The following is an 18,011-nucleotide window of genomic DNA, read 5'->3' as shown; positions in this document are numbered from 1 at the left end:
CCCGGGGGCCACGGCCGTCTGCTTACAAAGGCCTCAAGGCTCCACGCGATGTGTCTCTGCCTGCTGTCCAGCCTCACCTCTGTCACTGGCTGTGGAACCCTGTGTTCCAGCATCCCTGGCCTCCCGTCAATTCGTGGAGCCTGCTGAGCTCTTTCCTGCCCCCAGAATTCTGTAGGCACTGCCCCTTTGCCAGGACCACGTGCTTGTGCTTGTTGAACATACGCACACACACAGGCAGACACGCACATACACGTGTGCTCACACACATCTCTTGGACCTGACTCCATCTGGTTCAGAGAGGCAGTTCCCGAGAGAGAGCCCCGGGCCTGGCTGCTTGGGGTCACCCGGCTTCTCCATTCACCACCTCTGTGTCCTTGGACACAGTCACCTCTTCCTCACCTGTAATGCTACAGTCTTCATCATAATAGTCCTTACTAATCTCAGAGTCCTTGGGAGGAGTACACGGGTGAATTTATGCAAAGTTCTTGGAGATCGACCCCATGCGCAGAAGTGCACATCAGTGGTTCACTGTCATTGTCGTTCACCAGTTTTCAGCGCACCCTGCACCTGAGAAAGGGCTGTCCTGTCCAGGTTTTGTCATCCCCTTGGGCATTCTCCATCTCCTTATCCCTTTTTCCCCCTTAAGACTATCAGTACACAGCTATTTTTTAAAAACTTTTTTGGAAGTTTATTTTTAAGAGAGAGACAGAGTGCAAGCAGGGGAGGGGCAGAGAGAGAGGGAGACACAGAATCTGAGGCAGACTCCAGGCTCTGAGCTGTCAGCACAGAGCCTGACGGGGGACTTGAATTCACAAACTGCGAGATGATGACCTGAGCCGAAGTTGGATGCTTAACTAGCTGAGCCACCCAGGCGCTCCCAGGCTTTTTTATTCTTCGTTAATGTTTGATCTTGACACATTCTCTCTCTCTGTCTCTCTCTCTTTGTCTCTCCCCCATCCCCCACAAATAATTTGCATACTTTTTCTGAACAATGTCATGAACGCACTTTCTTATGCACATCAGTGGACTTCAAAAACACTTGAAGCCTTTGTTTCCTAGCTGGCAGCACGGTAGAGAAATTACTAATTGATCTTTTCCAGGGCTTTAAACACCAGGTCCCGCTTAGTTTGTGTGAGTCACTGGATGTAATCTTCCAGAGGGCAGGGGTCCAGGCACCCTCAAGAATGTGGTGTCATCTGATAATGACTTCGTTCTCACTGCAAAGGAAGAAACAGGGACTTAGAAGCCAGTGGGGCGGGGGGGAAAGGAGAAATTCTTCTCCGTCCGTGGGAGTGAACATTAAGCAAAAACGTTTTCACTGGCTGATAGAACACACAGGTTGCTTTCTGGGGAAAGGGGCTCACAGATTGGGGTGCTGTCGGGTTCTAAATTTTTTCACCATTCTGTCGTTCTTTTTTTTTTTTTTTTTTTTTTTTTTTTTTTGTCGTGAGAATAGAAATCAGTGTAGGGTGGCCTGGGGCAGAGAGCACAGTGAGTCACAGGCCTCTGCCCTTCACACGGGCAGACCGAAGTGAGCCGCTGACCACCTCGGCCTCTGATCTATGGCACTGCACCCCCCCACAGAGAGCCGGAGGGGTTTCTGTAAGTGATGGGGACGCCGGGCTTGTGCAGAATGGCCCCTGCCAGGGTTTTGCACAGTGCCCACCTTATTGCACCAGAAAGGCAAGTTTCATTGCATAAGGGGACAATTTACGGCCATGGGCTTATCTCCTTGTTTTCACTCTTTATGTTTTTCTGGCTCTTAATAAAATGTGAAGTCACAAAGCAATTAAATAGTAGTGTAGTTTTCAGGCAGGAGGTGGAGAGAGGCTAACTGGGGGAAAGGCCAACATGATTGACAGAGGCTGACTGGAGATTTACATTGGGAATAACTCGTTCCTCAAAACTTTCTTCATTTCCTGGTGGGAAGTATGGGGTAAATCATCGACCAGGAGGGTAGATGATTAAAAGTGCAGGAGTTATGATTTCTTTTTGACTTTGTAAGTCTCTAAATCTAAACCTTAACGTGGAGTTCTCATTTTAGGAGCTCTCGAGGAAGTGATGGAAACCACTCGGCCGAGGATTGAGGTGAAGCAGAAACACTGTAAAAATCTCTCATTGCTAATAAGCTCGAGCTTGTTTATATTTTATGAAATGTCTTAAGCTCCAGTGAAATGCAGTAGAGAATTCACGAGCCTTTTTCTTTTTTTATCCCTTCAACTCAGATCCACAAGGGTAGATATTTTTGGATTTTTAAAAATACCGAATGGGGTTTCATCCATGAGTGTCTAGAGTTTTTAAAATAGCATTAGTAGGGGCACCTGGGTGGCTCAGTCAGTTAAGCGTTTGACTTTGGTTCAGGTCAAGATCTCGCAGTTTGTGGGTTCTAACCCTGTGTAGGTCTCTGTGCTGACAGCTCGGAGCCTGGAGCCTGCTTCGGATCCTGTGTCTCCTTCTCTCTGCCCCTCCCCCACTCACACTCTGTCTCTCAAAAATAAATAAACATTAAAAAATAGCATTAGTAATATTTAATCATGACATTTAAACTGAGCAAGAATGTGGACAATTGAACATAAAAATATGGAAGGGCACCTGGGTGGCTCAGTCGGTTAAGCGTCCGACTTCGGCTCAGGTCATGATGTTACAGTCCGTGAGTTCGAGCCCCACGTGGGGCTCTGTGCTGACAGCTCAGAGCCTGGAGCCTCCTTCGGATTCTGTGTTTCCCTCTCTCTCTGCCTCTACCCTGCTCATACTCTGTCTCTCTCTCTCTCTCTCTCTCTCTCTCTCTCTAAAATAAATAAACATTACAAATAAAAAAGCATGGAGAGTTGAGACCCCCTGTGCCTTTATCCCAGCATCCTCCAACATATAAAAGAAACTCTTGATTTAGCCACTTTTTATTGCTGATAACCTCTTTATTCTAATCAAGAGACTGGACAAGTAAAGGTACATGCGTTGAAGTTGTCCTTCTTTCTTATTCTTGAAACATTTTGACTTTAAGGAGTTTTGAAAGCTGCTTTTTGATCCGAAGTTCTCTTGTTTCCTAATAACCCCACTGAAATGGCCAAAGAAAATAGCTTAAATTAAAATGCAGTCCTCGGTCCCTGGTGAGAGAAAGAGTAATTTGACTCAGAGTTAATTTCTCTGACCCAGAAAATGAGGGGCTGGAGGGCCAGCGCTTTTTCTGGTGTGAATTCATCTTGCCGGGAGAGCGCTCGGAAGGGGAGACTTCTTGCCTTCTCGGGAGCGCCCCTGTCCCATCCCTCCCCCCACCCTCCCCCCACCCCGCATCACCCCCTAAAAAAGCATGGGAGCCATCCCGTTTCCGTTGAGGGTGGGCCTCCTGATAGAGGACTCCCAGGAAGATTTGTACGGAGGGAACGGGGGAGTGTTCATTTCTAGACCTCGGTAAAAGGGTCACACGCGGCTTTTCTCGCAGATCACTACCTCTCTTCCAAGTCCCTGCCCAGGGTCCTGTGTGTGGATGGTGAAGCACCAAGTTCATTTCCTGTCCCTGTAAATAGAGGAGGGAGTGAGACCTCTTTGGATGTCCGTATCTGACCTCTCGGCTCTTGGGGGTGGGGGGGAGCTAATTGTCAGTCCCTCGGTCATTTTGCCACCCCAGGGCCGGTGCTCGTTAACAGCCGCTGGTTTGTATGTGTCGTTGCCCCGGCAACAGTCCTTTATCCATCCAGAGTGTGGCAGGGGTGGGTGTCTGGATGCAGAAAACGCCCATCTGCCCTGGTGCCACTCATTCTTCTAGGGAAAGGTAACTCACTGGGGAATTAGTGTTTGGCTCTTAGCTGTGTATTATTTCTTTTCAACTCTATTTGTTTTTAATGACTCCAAATGCTCATAACGGAGAAGTGAATCATTTAAAAATGAACAGGGGCACCGGGGTGGCCCAGTCGGTTGAGCATCCTACTCTTGGTTTCGGCTCAGGTCGTGATCTTCACGGTTCGTGAGTTTGAGCCCCGCATCAGGCTGTGTGCTGACAGCTCGGAGCCTCCTTGGAATCCTGTCTCTTCCTCTCTCTTTGCTCCTCCCCTTCTCTTGCGCTCTCCCTCTCTCTCAAATAAACTTTAAAAAATGGAAATAAAGAATAAAAACGAGGGGTGCCTGGGTGGCGCAGTCGGTTAAGCGTCCGACTTCAGCCAGGTCACGATCTCGCGGTCCATGAGTTCGAGCCCCGCGTCGGGCTCTGGGCTGATGGCTCAGAGCCTGGAGCCTGTTTCCGATGCCGTGTCTCCCTCTCTCTCTGCCCCTCCCCCGTTCATGCTCTGTCTCTCTCTGTCCCAAAAATAAATAAATGTTGAAAAAAAAATTAAAAAAAAAAAAGAATAAAAACGAGCAGTTCAGTGGCATTTTAGTACATTCACAGTGTTGCATCGCTGTCTTCTCTAGTTTCAAAACATTTTATTGCCCCAAGAAGAAACCCTGTACCCATCAACTCGCCTCCCTCAGCCTCTGGCAAACGTTCATCTGCTTTGTCTTTGAGTTCACGGATTCCGGATATGTCCTATAAATGGAATCCTAGAATATGGGACCTTTTGTGTCTGGCTTCTCTCAAGTAGCATGTTTTCAAGGCTCATCCGTGCTGTACCGTGTGGCTGAATAGTATTCTCTTCTGTGGACGTGCCACAATTTTTTTCAATTCATTCACCTGGTGGACATTTGGGTTTTTTCCACCTTTTGATGCCTGTGAATAATGTTACTGTGAACACGGGTATATAAGCATTTGGGTCCCCATTTTCAGTCCTTTGGTGGAATTGCTGGGTCATAGGCAAATGCTTTTTGACTTTTTTGGGAAACCGTCAAACTGTTTTTCCCCAGGAACTGAACCATTTACATTCCCACCAACAGTGCATAACTTTAAGTTGTCTCACTTCCTTACGAACACGTGCTGTTTCTCCTTCTTTTTCTTTAGTCATCCTTGTGATTAGGAAGTAGCACTTCATTGTGGTTGTGATTTTCACGTCCCCAATGACAAATGACATTGGTCATCTTTTCGTGTACTTACTGACCATTTGTGTATCTTCTTTGGAAAAATGTCCATTTCTCCTTCCCATCCCCCAGTGGGATCCTTGGCCCAGTTTTAATTTGGTCTGTCTTTAAAATAAATGGGGTTGTCTTTTTGTTGTTGAGTTGTCAGAGTTCTTTGTATATCCTGGATGCTAGACCCTTCTCGGATACATGATTTGCAGGTGTTTTCTTCTGTTCTGTTCTTTGCACTCTCTCGGTGATGTCCTTTGGACACACACAAGTTTTTACATTTTGATGAAGTTCAAGTTATTTATTTTTTCTTCGGTTGCTCATGCCGACTTCCTGATCCCTGTATTTTCGTCTACGAATTTTATGTTTTTCTCTCTAAATCCAGTCTACTAATCCATTTTGATTTAATTTTCATAAGGTGAGAGGTCAGGGTCCAACTTGATTCTCTTGTATGTGGGTATCTAGTTCCATTTATTGAAAGGATTCTCTATCCCCGATTGAGTGGCCTTTTCACACTTTAAAAAAAAAAATGAATTGGTCTCGTCGGGTTTATTTTTGGACCCCTTAGGTTTTTTTCCGTTAGTCTGTGTGTCTATCCTTGTGTCCATTTATACTGTTATGGTTACTGTAGCTTGTAGTAAGTTTTGAAATTGGAAAATGTGAATCTTCCAAATTTTTTTTTTTTCAACGTTTTTATTTATTTTGGGGACAGAGAGAGACAGAGCATGAACGGGGGAGGGGCAGAGAGAGAGGGAGACACAGAATCGGAAACAGGCTCCAGGCTCTGAGCGGGGCTGACGCGGGGCTCGAACTCCCGGACCGCGAGATCGTGACCTAGCTGAAGTCGGACGCTCAACCGACTACGCCACCCAGGCGCCCCAAATTTTTTCTTTTTCAACATCGCTTTGAATAGTCAGGGCCCCTTGTAGTTCCATATGAACTTAAAGATCAACTTTTCTATTTCTGCAAGAAAAAAAAAAACAAGAAGAAGAAATAGGCTATTGGAATTTTGATAGAGATTGCACAGAATCTGTAGATGGTTTTTCATAGTATTGTCATCTTGACAATATTAAGTTTTCCAATTCGTGAACACATGATGTCTTGCCATTTAGTTATATCTGTCCTAACTTATTTCAGCATTGGTATATAGTTTCAGGGTACAAGTGTTTTGCCTCCATTAAATTTATTCTTAGGTATTTTATTCTTTGGGTGCAGCTGCAAATGAAATTGTCTCTTTGATTTCCTTTTCAGATTGTCTCTTCCTGGTATATAGAAACACAGCTGCCTGTATGTTATTTTTATTTAGGAAATATTTAACATTAAAAAAAATCTCTTCTGGGGGCGCCTGGGTGGCTCAGTCGGTTAAGCGTCCGACTTCAGCTCAGGTCACGATCTCGCGGTCCGTGAGTTCGAGCCCCGCATCGGGCTCTGGGCTGACGGCTCAGAGCCTGGAGCCTGCTTCCGATTCTGTGTCTCCCTCTCTCTCTGCCCCTCCCCCGTTCATGCTCTGTCTCTCTCTGTCTCAAAAATAGATAAACATTAAAACAAATTTTTAAAAAAGGTTTTAAATAAAAAAATTAAAAAAAATCTCTTCTGGTTCTTTTAAAAATGAAGTAAGAACCCCAGTATCCCCCTATATATTCCTGTTTAGTTTGATGGACATCCTTCCATATATTTTCTGTACATATACATGCAAATAAACTTTGTTCCTTTGAGTAGACTCATAATATACTTTGCCTCCATTTGAACTTACATATAGATGATGAATATCTTTCTACGTCACTACATCTAGATTTACAGTTTTCCTTTCAAATGCCGCAGAGTATCCTGTTGTACAGATGTTCTGTACTTTAAGAGTGTTCTTGTAATTTTTTTTAATGTTTGTTCATTTTTGAGAGAGACATAGCACGAGCAGGGGAGGGGCAGAGAGAGAGGGAGACACAGAATCTGAAGCCGGCTCCAGGCTCTGAGCTGTCAGCGCAGAGCCTGACGTGGGGCTCTAACCCACAAACCGTGAGATCATGACCTGAGCCAAAGTCAGACGTTTAGCCTGCCGAGCCACCCAGGTACCCCAAGAAGGTTCTTTTAATGAACATTTGGTGCGATGTCAATGTGACGTCAGCAGATGGTGTGATGTTTTCTATTATAAACAATGTAGCAATTAAGTCTTGTGTCTGTATCCATACATACTTATGTGAGTATGTCTTGAAGGTAGTTTCCCATAAGTAGAATTGCTGAAGCAAAAAATAGGCACATAGTATCTTTTGGTGGACAGGGAGAGATTTTGTTTTTATAGTGTTTATTATGGGCATAGATGCTACCTACTCTTATCTAAGAACATCACAGTGAGTAAATGCTTGGAGAAAAATGTAAAAATGAGGGTGCGTCTAACCGTTCTTTCTAGCACTACCTGGTAACCTATCATCTAAATAAAATGTAAATAATAAAATCCTTTTGGGTATGAGCTATGTAAACAAGGTGTTTTTAAATGTGTTGTTAGCCCAGCTTAATGTTGTTAGGGAAGAAGGCAACTGATAGCACATACGTGCTTTCTGGGCTTTTCTCTCTCCTGCCTGCTGTACACCCCACCCCCCTCCTAATCTATCTTTCATTATCCACACCCCTCCCCCTAATTGCTGGCGATCACTCCAAAAGTTCTTTTGCTTGGTGACAGATACTATGAACACCCAATGTTCTCTTTTCTGGCACTGTCCAGGAAAGACCAGCTTGAGAATTTGCTCACATGTTCCGAAGGTAGAGACTTCGTTTTGTTCAAGTCTAACTGGAAAGTTTAGCTAAACCCCAGAAGGCAGACCACATCCATTTTGGGGTAGGGTCACCTGTTCTTCGGTGTCTCAGTCTCCCGTCTTTCACCTTCCTGTGCTTTGCTGTGGTTGACTAAGAAAAGCAGAGGAAGATGCTTCCGTAAAAGCCCCAAAGAAAAAGAAGTCAAATAGGGGCACCTGGGTGGTCCAGTCGGTTCAGCATCTGACTTGGCTCAGGTCGTGATCTCGCAGTTTGAGGGTTCGAGCCCCACGTCGGGCTCTGTGCTGACAGCTCAGAGCCTGGAGCCTGCTTCGGGTTCTGTGTCTCCCTCTCTGTCTCTCTGCCCCTCCCCTACTCGTGCTCTGTCTCTGTCTCTCTCTCAAAAATAAAAGAAACATTAAAAATTTTTTTAGACAAAGGAAGTCAAATGGAAGTGAGGAATAAGAGTAACTTCAGTTGCTTTCCTTTTCCATCTGTTTTTCAAAAAGGTTTTATTTTGAAATAATTTTAGACTTGGGGAAAAGTTGTAAAGTTAGTACAGAGTTCACGTGTGCCCTTCAGCCAGCTTCTTTGAATGTATGACTAGAATGTATGATGACAATCAGGACTTCCAAGTTCTTACCCTACTTGTAGCTATGCTATAGGCTTTGTCAGCTTCCCACCCAGTTTTCTACTCCTATCCTGTTTCTTTTCTAGGATTCAGTCCAGGATCCACATTGGATTTAGTTGTTCTACCTCCTTAGATTTCTACAGTTCGCCAGTCTTACCCTGTTTTTCATGATCTTGGTATTTTTGAACAGTACTGGTCATTATTATTATTATTTTAATGTTTATTTTGGGAGGAGAGAGGAACAGAGAGCAAGCAGGGGAGAGGCAGAGAGAGAGAGAGACAGACAGACAGACAGACACAGAATCCAAAGCAGGTTCCAGTCTCAAAGCTGTCAGCACAGAGCCTGACACAGGGCTCGAACTCACAAACCGTGACATCATGACCTGAGCCTAAGTCAGACGCTTGACTGACTGAGCCACCGAAGAGTCCCCGGTCAGTTATTTTGTTGAACGAAATTTCCTAAATTTGGGGGTTTTCTGATATTTTCTAGTATTTGCTTGTGAGGCTATGCATTTTGGGAAGAAGACCACACAAGTGATGATGCTTCCTTTCCAGTGAGTGGTACTTGATGTCCCTTTTCCTTATTGGTGGTGATGATAATCTTGACCGCTTGATTCAGGTGTCTCCTGGGTTTCTCCATTCTAAAGTTGCTCTTGTAATTGGTAAATTAGTCTTTTTGTAAGTAGTAAATACCTTGGGGGTCAGCTCCTTTGAAACTGTGCAAAGGCCTTGCTTCTCCTCAAGCTTCCTGTCACTGACTTCAGCATCCGTCGTAGATCCTGAGTGGGACCTTAACTGACTGAGCCACCCAGGCACCCCTCTTTCATCTGTTTTAAGATGAGCTCTTCCCTCGTGAGCACAGTTGTGGTTGTGGCAGGCCTGAAACCTGATCTTGACTCCGCTGGGCAGTTAATCATTTCGGTGTCAAATCATTTTGACCAGATCATTTAATGGTGGGTCATTAAAATCACTGCACATAGAGACCTGTAGACAAGTAGGGATTTTGCCTGTAAATGGAACAGGTTAACTTTTTTTGTGGAAAAACATTCTAACATTGAAAGGCCGGTGTTAGTGTCCTAACATTCCTAACATTCCTCAAATAATCTCTCAAGGATTTTGGACTCTCACTTTTAGCCCATGCCATATTTTAAGGTTAATATGAATAACTTCTGGTCCTTCTGTTAATTATAGAGAGTAAATGCTACTTAATGTATTCTTATTAATGAGTGTTTTCCTCAATGTCTTAAGTGCAGATTGATTGTCCTATAATAAATTATTTTTGCATATACATTATGTGGCACAAAACTTTTGATAAGTTATGTCCTTATAATGTTATTTATGAAATCTTATAGTCAGAAGCCATTGGTAAAATAGCTTTTACTCACGAGCTTTGAGGGCCTCTTTTCCTTGGAGAGCCAGTATACTTTCTCGGCTGCTTTTAATTCTTTCAAAATAGAGCTCGCCTAGATGAGATTCCAGAGTGACTCCTGTTTTCCTCTGTAATTTTTCCTGTTTCTGTGACCACATCCCAGCTCTTGTGGCCAGCAGTGTCTGTGAAAACAAAGCATGAAGTCAAAGCACATTCCACAGGTGATTGGTGGGATTATAATAGTTACAAAGTGTATTCATCTCCAGCGATAAGGATCTGCCTGAGCATTTTGCTCTAGTTCAAAGCTCATTCTTGGGTCTTACCACCTGTTTCTTGTATGTATGTTCCTCTTTCGAAATAGAGATGGAAGAAGAGTGGCTGTCTATCAGAATTTAAGAAGGTCATTCTTTTTCAAGGGCTTTTGCCTTTCGACTTGGACCTTTTGTAAGAAATTTCTGTATTCTTCTCACCCCTGATACCCTTGAATTTGGGAGTGGGGTTAGGTGCGATTTGGTACAAACCCCAGCTGGCCAGTTAAAGCCCAGTGTGGTAATGTTTTGAAAACATGCCTGGCTGACTCTGATCTCTAAATGTGCATATTATCTTTGCAGCAATAAGATATCTTGAAGAGCTTCAAGTAGTTTTGATAACTAATCATTACATTCTTCAGCCAGAACATTTTGCTAAGAATAGCTCGTGTGCCTTGCATCCAGTTTGTTTGTTTGTTTGTTTGTTTATTAAAAATATTTTTTAATGTTTATTTTTGAGAGAGAGAGAGAGACAGAGACAGAGACAGAGCACAAGCAGGGGAGGGGCAGAGAGAGAAGGAGACATAGAATCAGAAGCAGAGGCTCCAGGCTTCGAGCTGTCAGCCCAGAGCCCGACATGGGGCTCGAACTCACAAACTGTGAGATCATGACCTGAGCAGAAGTCAGATGCTTAACCGACCGAGCCACCCAGGCACCCTTGTTTTGCATCCAGTTGAAAGGTTAGGAGCCTAAGATTGTAACTGTAGCCCTAGTTGTGTGGAGAGACGCCACATTCACATGTGGTATTTCTTTACTCTTTGTAGTTGGTGCATTAATCGTCTTTACCTTTCCCTCATTCTAGAACAGGAATATTTTACCTACCATATTAATAATTTTTCTGTGCCCTACTATTAATTAAAATAAAAAGTGGACTAAACTTTCTCTTTTAAAAATTCCACCTTATTATGCTTAATTTTTCTTTCTTTCTTTTTTTTTTTTTTTATTCATTAAGTCATGGTTGAGGTGAGCAGCGTGTCACTGGCCCTTTGAGTTTCGCAAAAAGCTTTCTCCTATAGGATCTTGACTTTCAGGTACCAATTCATAGATGCTCTAGTGCCTAGAGTAACAGAGCTAACATTCAAAGCACGAAACATGTTCTCTGGTTCTTGATTCCCTCTCTTCCCTGGAGACATGGGGAATATTAATAGCGATGTCAGTCATTCATAACCATTTATTGAACCGGCACTGTGTGCCAGGCAGTGTGGGGGATAGTTTTCAAATAGCATCTCATTTGCTCTTACTAGAAACCTCCCAATATTTCAGAAACAGAACCCAGTGCTTGAAACATGAAATGACTCATCCAGGATTACATAGTGAGTAGACCCGAGAATGGCTTGGATTATTGTCTCAGGTCACTGCTCATCCCACACAGCATTCTGTGACTGTCCTCATGTCGCTAAGGAGGAGAATGCCTTCAGGGTTGCCATTTGCTCAAAGCATTCTTAATTTTTTTAATGTTTGTTTATTTCTGAGAGAGAGAGAGAGCGAGCACGTGCGAGCGAGCAGGGGAGGGGCAGAGAGAGAGGGAGACACAGAATCCGAAGCAGGCTCCAGGCTCTGAGCTGTCAGCACAGAGCCCGACGCGGGGCTCGGACCCACAAAGTATGAGATCATGACGTGAGCCCAAGTCCGACGCTCATCAGACCGAGCTGCCCACGTGCCCCTCAAAGTCTCTTTAAATTTTGGAAAACATTTCAGATGGTTTTGAAAAAAATGACTTTTAAGGTTAGTTTTTTGGGGGTTCAGCTATTGTCACACCTTTGGTTTCTGGACATAAAATTCGAGATAAGAGGAGAGGAAATTGCTCCGAGATGGTGCCATCATGCCTTTTCTTGAAGCTGAATGCAACTTCTCTCTTAGGCTTTCTTGCTTTACTGTGAGTAGAAGCTTGAGGCTTTGGGCTGGTGGAGTATATTTAACAGCAGAAAAGATAAGCACTTAAACACTAAACTTCACAGTGTATAGACCTTGGGGATGAGTCACTGGAAGCTGCCTTGACCTTTCGTGCCGGTGCTCCCACTTCACCCGCACCCGGCAACAGTGTGTGGAATTTGGATTCAGGAAGCCTGGAAGATAGTGCAAGTGGGATCTTAGCTGGAAGAAATAAAAAGCCCTAACTTGAACCTCCCTTGTATCTACCCTTCCTACGTCTCTAAGATGTGAGCTTGTGATTATACTGGGCTCATGATGAGATCATCCTTGGAAGAAGGAAGTCCTGAGAAAGGAGGAGGGTGGATTTTTATCCAGCAGGTAATTAAAAACCTGCTTTACAAGTTCAGGAAAAGTTGGGGTCATAGGTGTTGGGCTTAAGATGTATTAGGGTTTTGCTGGGTAACGAATGGATGATTTGGGGCTTCAAGGAGCTATCCAGCTTCTGTAGTCTGAAAGTTCCCTTCTTAGGCTAAAAAGAGACACGGTGGAAATTATTAACACAGCAATCACTTGAGCACTAAAAGATACCATTTGGCTATTGGGTTTGAGTATAAAGTAACCATGTGGCTTTCATGTGAGTGATGGCTTAGACAACGTGACAGAAAACTGTCAGCGTTCTCTGTTTAACGTGGGTGCCTCCGAAGTGGGTAACAGGGCCACTCACAACTGATGTTTTGTTACTCTGTTATTCTAACCACTGAAGAAAAGGCTGTGATGGTAAGAACCAGTAAGGTCCTGGTCTCTTGTTGCTGATGGGAAGTTATTTTGTTACCACCTTGTCTCTTAAATCACACTTCAGGAAGTGACTAGAAATTGCGGGAGAAAGATGGTTATAATGATACATGAGCCATGTGCAGACTCTTAAAATTTGGGGGGGGTGGGGATTGGCATAAGTAGAAAACACTGGAGTCAGCTTTCCTGAAGTCAGAGGCATTCTGACATGGGAGACCTCTTGTCACTAGTATTTCCTTCCTCCATCCCTCCCTCCCTCCCTCCCTCCCTCTCTTCCTTCCTTCCTTCCTTCCTTCATTTACTCACTCACAGTGTATTTATTTTGAGAGAGACAGAGACAGTGTGAGCAGGGGAGGGACAGAGAGAGGGGGAAAGGGAAGCCCAAGAAGCAGGCTCCACACTTTTCGCACAGAACCCAATGTGGGGCTCAAACCCACAAACCACGAGATCACGATCTGAGTCAAAACCAAGATCCGGACGCTCAGCCAACGGAGCCACCCAGGTGTCCCAGAATTTCCTTGTTTGAGCACATTTGGGTGCCCTGACCCCGGTGCAGTGAGATATCCCCGTGTTGGTGGAAGGAGACTGGATTGTGCTCCTTTCCCCATGCAGGGACGGGGGGAGGGGGCCCAGAGAATGGGCACTTGTGGAATGACAGAGACCACTTTCCCTCCACCCTCTTGTGGCTCTCATCCCTGTTTCTTTGATTTGTTGGCGCTCCTTGACTTGACCTCTCATTCCTATTTACTAAATCCACTCCTTTTCACAAATCCAGGGTCACAGAGGTCAGCTTTGAGGGTAAGGCTTTCTGGATGGTTTGACTTGGTTTCAGAAAGGGTGTGTTTCACCAGGTACGAACAGCTACTAAAGCTTCTCTAAGCCTGTTTTCAAGAACTGGGACTAAAACAACAACGTTACATTAGAGTGAAGAAGGTTCCCAGGCATTGGGAGTGCTCTTTGATGATGTCTAACGTAGTAAGGCTCTTTTGGCAACATATTTAATGCTGGAGAATTTAAGATGTCATGTGATACTGTGAATGTAGGCTAAAAATGCTACTTCTTGTCAAGTTTACTTATTTAACTTCAAATTGCCTTGTAAAGGTGCATCCAGACATTTTTAGAATTGGAGGCATGGTTCATATTCTGTTTGTGTATTTTTTTTTTTCTGTAAAGTATTGTACGATATGAACATTTCCACAAACGGGCAGAAGTCATCTAGCGGTCGTCTTTATGAGGAACATAATACCCCATTGTGTTGATGCACCGTGGTTCTTGCGAAGCTGTCCCCTGATGTTGGGTGTTCAGTCTGTTTCTAGTTTTCTCTCTTATAAATACGAAGGGACGTATAGAAAGGGCCGTTCTTGCTATGGTAATCGTGGCGTGTCTGCCCCAGTCTGTGCCCAACATGACATCAGACACTTTGGCAAGTGAAACAAAGACTAGTGGGGCACAGGGAGCCGTAGGAGATGAGAGGCGTGAGGGATGCTTTCTGTCCAGTGTGATCAAGGAAGGCTGCATGGAAGGAGGGACATTTGATCCTGGGTCTTGAACAACGGGCAGTAGTGAGAATGGTCAGTCTTGGGAAATTGAACTCCCAAGTAGCAGGGAGAGCAATTTCAGAGTGTTAGGGCAGAAGTGTGTTGGATCCATCTGCTAGAGTCCAAAATACATTTCACTAGGAAATACTCAGTTACACGTATGTGTCCTAATATGTTTTGGAAAAAAGTATATATTACTATTTTTTTTTTTTTATAGGAAAGTAGGTCGCTAGAGGCTTACCTCCTATTTGCCGATCACTTTGTGATCTTCCCTAATGGCGATTCCGTAGACCAGTCATAGGAGGGCGTCTTAATATCTGATTTCCAGGTGAGGAAAGGGAGGCACTGAAGTGTGCTCTTCCCCACAAAATACAGGAAGTCATCAACAGATGTACAAGCGAACTGCAGCTCCTTGATTTATTCATGCTTAGACCAAGCATCTTGGCCGAAGATGTTAAGTGCTGGATGGGCCATTAATGGAACAAAAGCTGGAGGTGGGGGGAGAGACCAGATAATGCATACCTGGGAATGCCAGGCCTTAGGAAAACTCTGGAGTTTAAAAAAAAAAAAAAAAGGGATCAGATTTACTAAGGAAGTGAATGGGATGGTACGGTCTAGTGATGGTGAGCATAGTGACAGGGGAAAGGAAGGGGTGGGAAAGGAGTCTCGCTGGTGGCCACCTCTCCCTTAGTGCTTTGAAATAGGGGGAAATGAGCTCTCTTACTCAAGAGAGCCGCTGTGCCCAGAACGGTTTGGTGAGTGGGTGAATTCCTGGTGAGAGTGATTTTATTAAGGGGTAGGCAGTGACTAGGATGAGAGAGAAGTGGTAAGGCGATCAACTTGTCTCCATGCCCCAGATGACACTTGGGGCAGCACCAGGTCTGTCTGTGCTACATGGCCCTGTGTCCTCGCACCCTTCCTGTAAAGCGGGTGCTCGTGAAACCAGCTTTGCCGTATGCTGGATTCCAGCTCTGGCTTTTTACCACTCAGCCGGTTTCATCCAACTAGCACGAGCGTGTTTTCCTCTTGAAAAGACCAGAATGGGAGGGGGAAAAAAAAAAAAAAAAAAAAAAAACAACCTCGTTGCTTCCCCCCACCCCCCACACATGTCATATTGAATCTCGTATGAGGAATGTTTAATTGAAATATGTTTGAGTGGATTTAAACACGTTGTCTGAAAAGTTTGAGAACTAAAAATGTCGGAGGCAAAAAGTAAGTTAACTGCTTTCATGTGACCACAGCAGCTGGAAAGGAGAACCAGAATTAGGGCTCAATGTGTGTTCGTTGCACTCAGCACACGTGTGTCGCGCACCTGCTCTCGCGGTGTTGATGTTCTGGTCGATTTGGACGACCTACACGTGGTTTTAGAAACTTCAGAAGAAACTAGTGAAATGCGGTGGTTCGCTCCTATTTTCGTTTTGGGACTTTTTTTTTTTTTCAACGTTTTTATTTATTTTGGGGACAGAGAGACAGAGCATGAGCGGGGGAGGGGCAGAGAGAGAGGGAGACACAGAATCGGAAACAGGCTCCAGGCTCCGAGCCATCAGCCCAGAGCCCGACGCGGGGCTCGAACTCGCGCACCGCGAGATTGTGACCTGAGCTGAAGTCGGACGCTTAACCGACTGCGCCACCCAGGCGCCCCTAAATCTTTTTTTTTTTCAACATTTATTTATGTTTGGGACAGAGAGAGACAGAGCATGAGCGGGGGAGGGGCAGAGAGAGAGGGAGACACAGAATCGGAAACAGGCTCCAGGCTCCGAGCCATCAGCCCAGAGCCCGACGCGGGGCTCGAACTCCCGGACCGCGAGATCGTGACCTGAGCCGAAGTCGGACGCTGAACCGACTGCGCCACCCAGGCGCCCCCGTTTTGGAACGTTTTATGCCCACGGAACACTTGGGGGCTACCACATACATTCCAATTTTGTGAGTTTTCCTGGGTCATCCTCTAAAACTGGCTCTTGGACTGGTCGTTCATGAATGAATGGCACCCTCTTTCGCCTTCCTGGATTCCTCTGCATGCTGTTGGGTCATTCGGAATGGCACTGAGGGTTACATCTGGCATTTCATAATCCACATGAAGACAGATGGCTAAGCACTCAACACAGGCTCGATTGGGTACCTCTCTCCTGGGCTTGTTGGTTCTTGTACAGATTCCTGCTTCCACCCAGTTCCAAGGCCAGCTGCACATACCTGCCTCACCCCCGTCCAGGAGGCCAGCCTTGTTGTCTTCACCGAGCCCAGAAGCAGAGTTCTAGAAAAAGAGTGCTGTAAGAACCTCCATAAACTTCTTGCTCTCCTTGTTCTCGCAACTTAGAGGGCAGGAACAGAATGTCACGGTAGGGGTTTCAAGGATCTTTAGGCCAAGAAGCAGCCCTGAAATGGGCGTAGGGTTGAAATGAGGCTGATCTCTAGAAAACACCAGGAAAACCCTCTTTCACGTTCTTGCCACCCTCTCCGGCTTGTGTGTATGCCCCATTTGTTTTCCCTCTGGAAACCTGTGTTTGTGGCTGGGTATGTGTGCTCGTAACTTATTCACTACCATGGAACCTTTGAAGGCGAGAGCATAACCTTTCAGGATTGTCACACGAGTGACTTTATTTGATGGTTATCTTGTGACCGTAGAACAATTTTCCTTTATTAATATGTATGTATTCTCTTCAAGACGTAAAAGAAATACCTTGGTTGACCCATGTTACATGTAGAAAAATGTCATTGTTTCCGAGTACAAGAGATCAGGAAGGTCAGCGTGAGAGCGTGTGCATGAGGGCACCATCAAGACAGTTGACGTGAATGAGGCGGGCTCTGTCTGCAAGTGTCTCCTTCAGGACTAGGACATCACCCAGGCCAACTGGGTCCTCTGTCTTGGTTCAAGCCAAAGGGGTAAACAGACATGATAAATAATTCACAAAAGGTTATCAGTCTTTAGGGTGTGGCTGTTGAACCACACCTGAGAAGCTCCCTAGATGAAGCCAACTCGTCAAGTTACTCAAGGGCCTCCACCCCAGTTGATGGCCCAGATTGTCTCCAAGGGAGTGAACTGCACTGGTGTTAAGATGTTCAGTGGGATAATGGATGCATTCATACCCTTCGCTTCAGTTCAGCGTGTTCTTGGATGGAACCATGGGAAAGAACACATGAGCACACACTCACGCTTCTTGCTAGCTTTCTGGGTCACGGCTGGCCTCCCGCTGTCCCTGCCCAGCTAGCTTTCGTGACCTGAGCCTTTTTAAGATGGTTGGAAATGCTTATGTTCTGAAAACCCAAAGGGAAGAAAACTTGACTCCTACCCCTTCAGAAAGTTGGCCGCAACAGTGAATTAAAATGTAAAAAATGGACTGTCCACACATACAGCATTTGGTCTTGACCAGAGGAAATTCACCATGTTATTAAACTGATAATTAGCGTGGTGTTATGATGCCACTGCAGTGTTTTAATTTGGGAAGTACTTTGATAAGTTTATGGCTTATGCATTTTAGGGGTGTGTTTGTGAATCCTTGCAATCTCAAGTCCATTTTACTTTTTATTTATTTTTTTTTTAACTTTTTTTAATGTTTTTATTTCTTTTTGAGAGAGACAGAGACAGAGCATGAACAGGGGAGGGGCAGAGAGAGAGGGAGGCACAGAATCTGAAGCAGGCTCCAGGCTCTGAGCCGTCAGCACGGAGCCTGACGTGGGGCTCGAACTCACGAACCGTGAGATCATGACCTGAGCTGAAGTCGGACGCTCAACCGACTGAGCCACCCAGGCACCCCTCAAGTCCATTT

General features: G+C 45.1%; 1 protein-coding gene and 1 long non-coding RNA gene across 10 annotated transcripts in view; one reads left to right on the top strand and one right to left on the bottom strand.

Moving 5' to 3' along the window:
- Window positions 1-18,011, top strand: part of KANK1 (KN motif and ankyrin repeat domains 1) — a 211,717-nt gene that overhangs the window by 75,446 nt on the left and 118,260 nt on the right. The gene's annotated exons all lie outside the window — the stretch shown is intronic.
- On the bottom strand, window positions 772-10,281 carry LOC123381717. 2 transcript variants are annotated; one of them, XR_006589061.1, is made up of 3 exons: window positions 10,061-10,281; window positions 9,754-9,919; window positions 772-1,217 (listed from the first exon to the last, which is right to left on the bottom strand). It is a non-coding gene; the product is annotated as an uncharacterized LOC123381717 (long non-coding RNA). The 2 variants fall into 2 exon arrangements; XR_006589062.1 differs by lacking the exon at window positions 772-1,217 and adding an exon at window positions 8,668-9,352.

The sequence above is a fragment of the Felis catus genome, chromosome D4 (assembly GCF_018350175.1).
Source record: "Felis catus isolate Fca126 chromosome D4, F.catus_Fca126_mat1.0, whole genome shotgun sequence".
Classification (NCBI taxonomy): Eukaryota; Metazoa; Chordata; class Mammalia; order Carnivora; family Felidae; genus Felis; species Felis catus.
The sequence above is the reverse complement of the archived record's forward strand: the minus strand, read 5'-3'. Positions and strand labels throughout refer to the sequence as shown.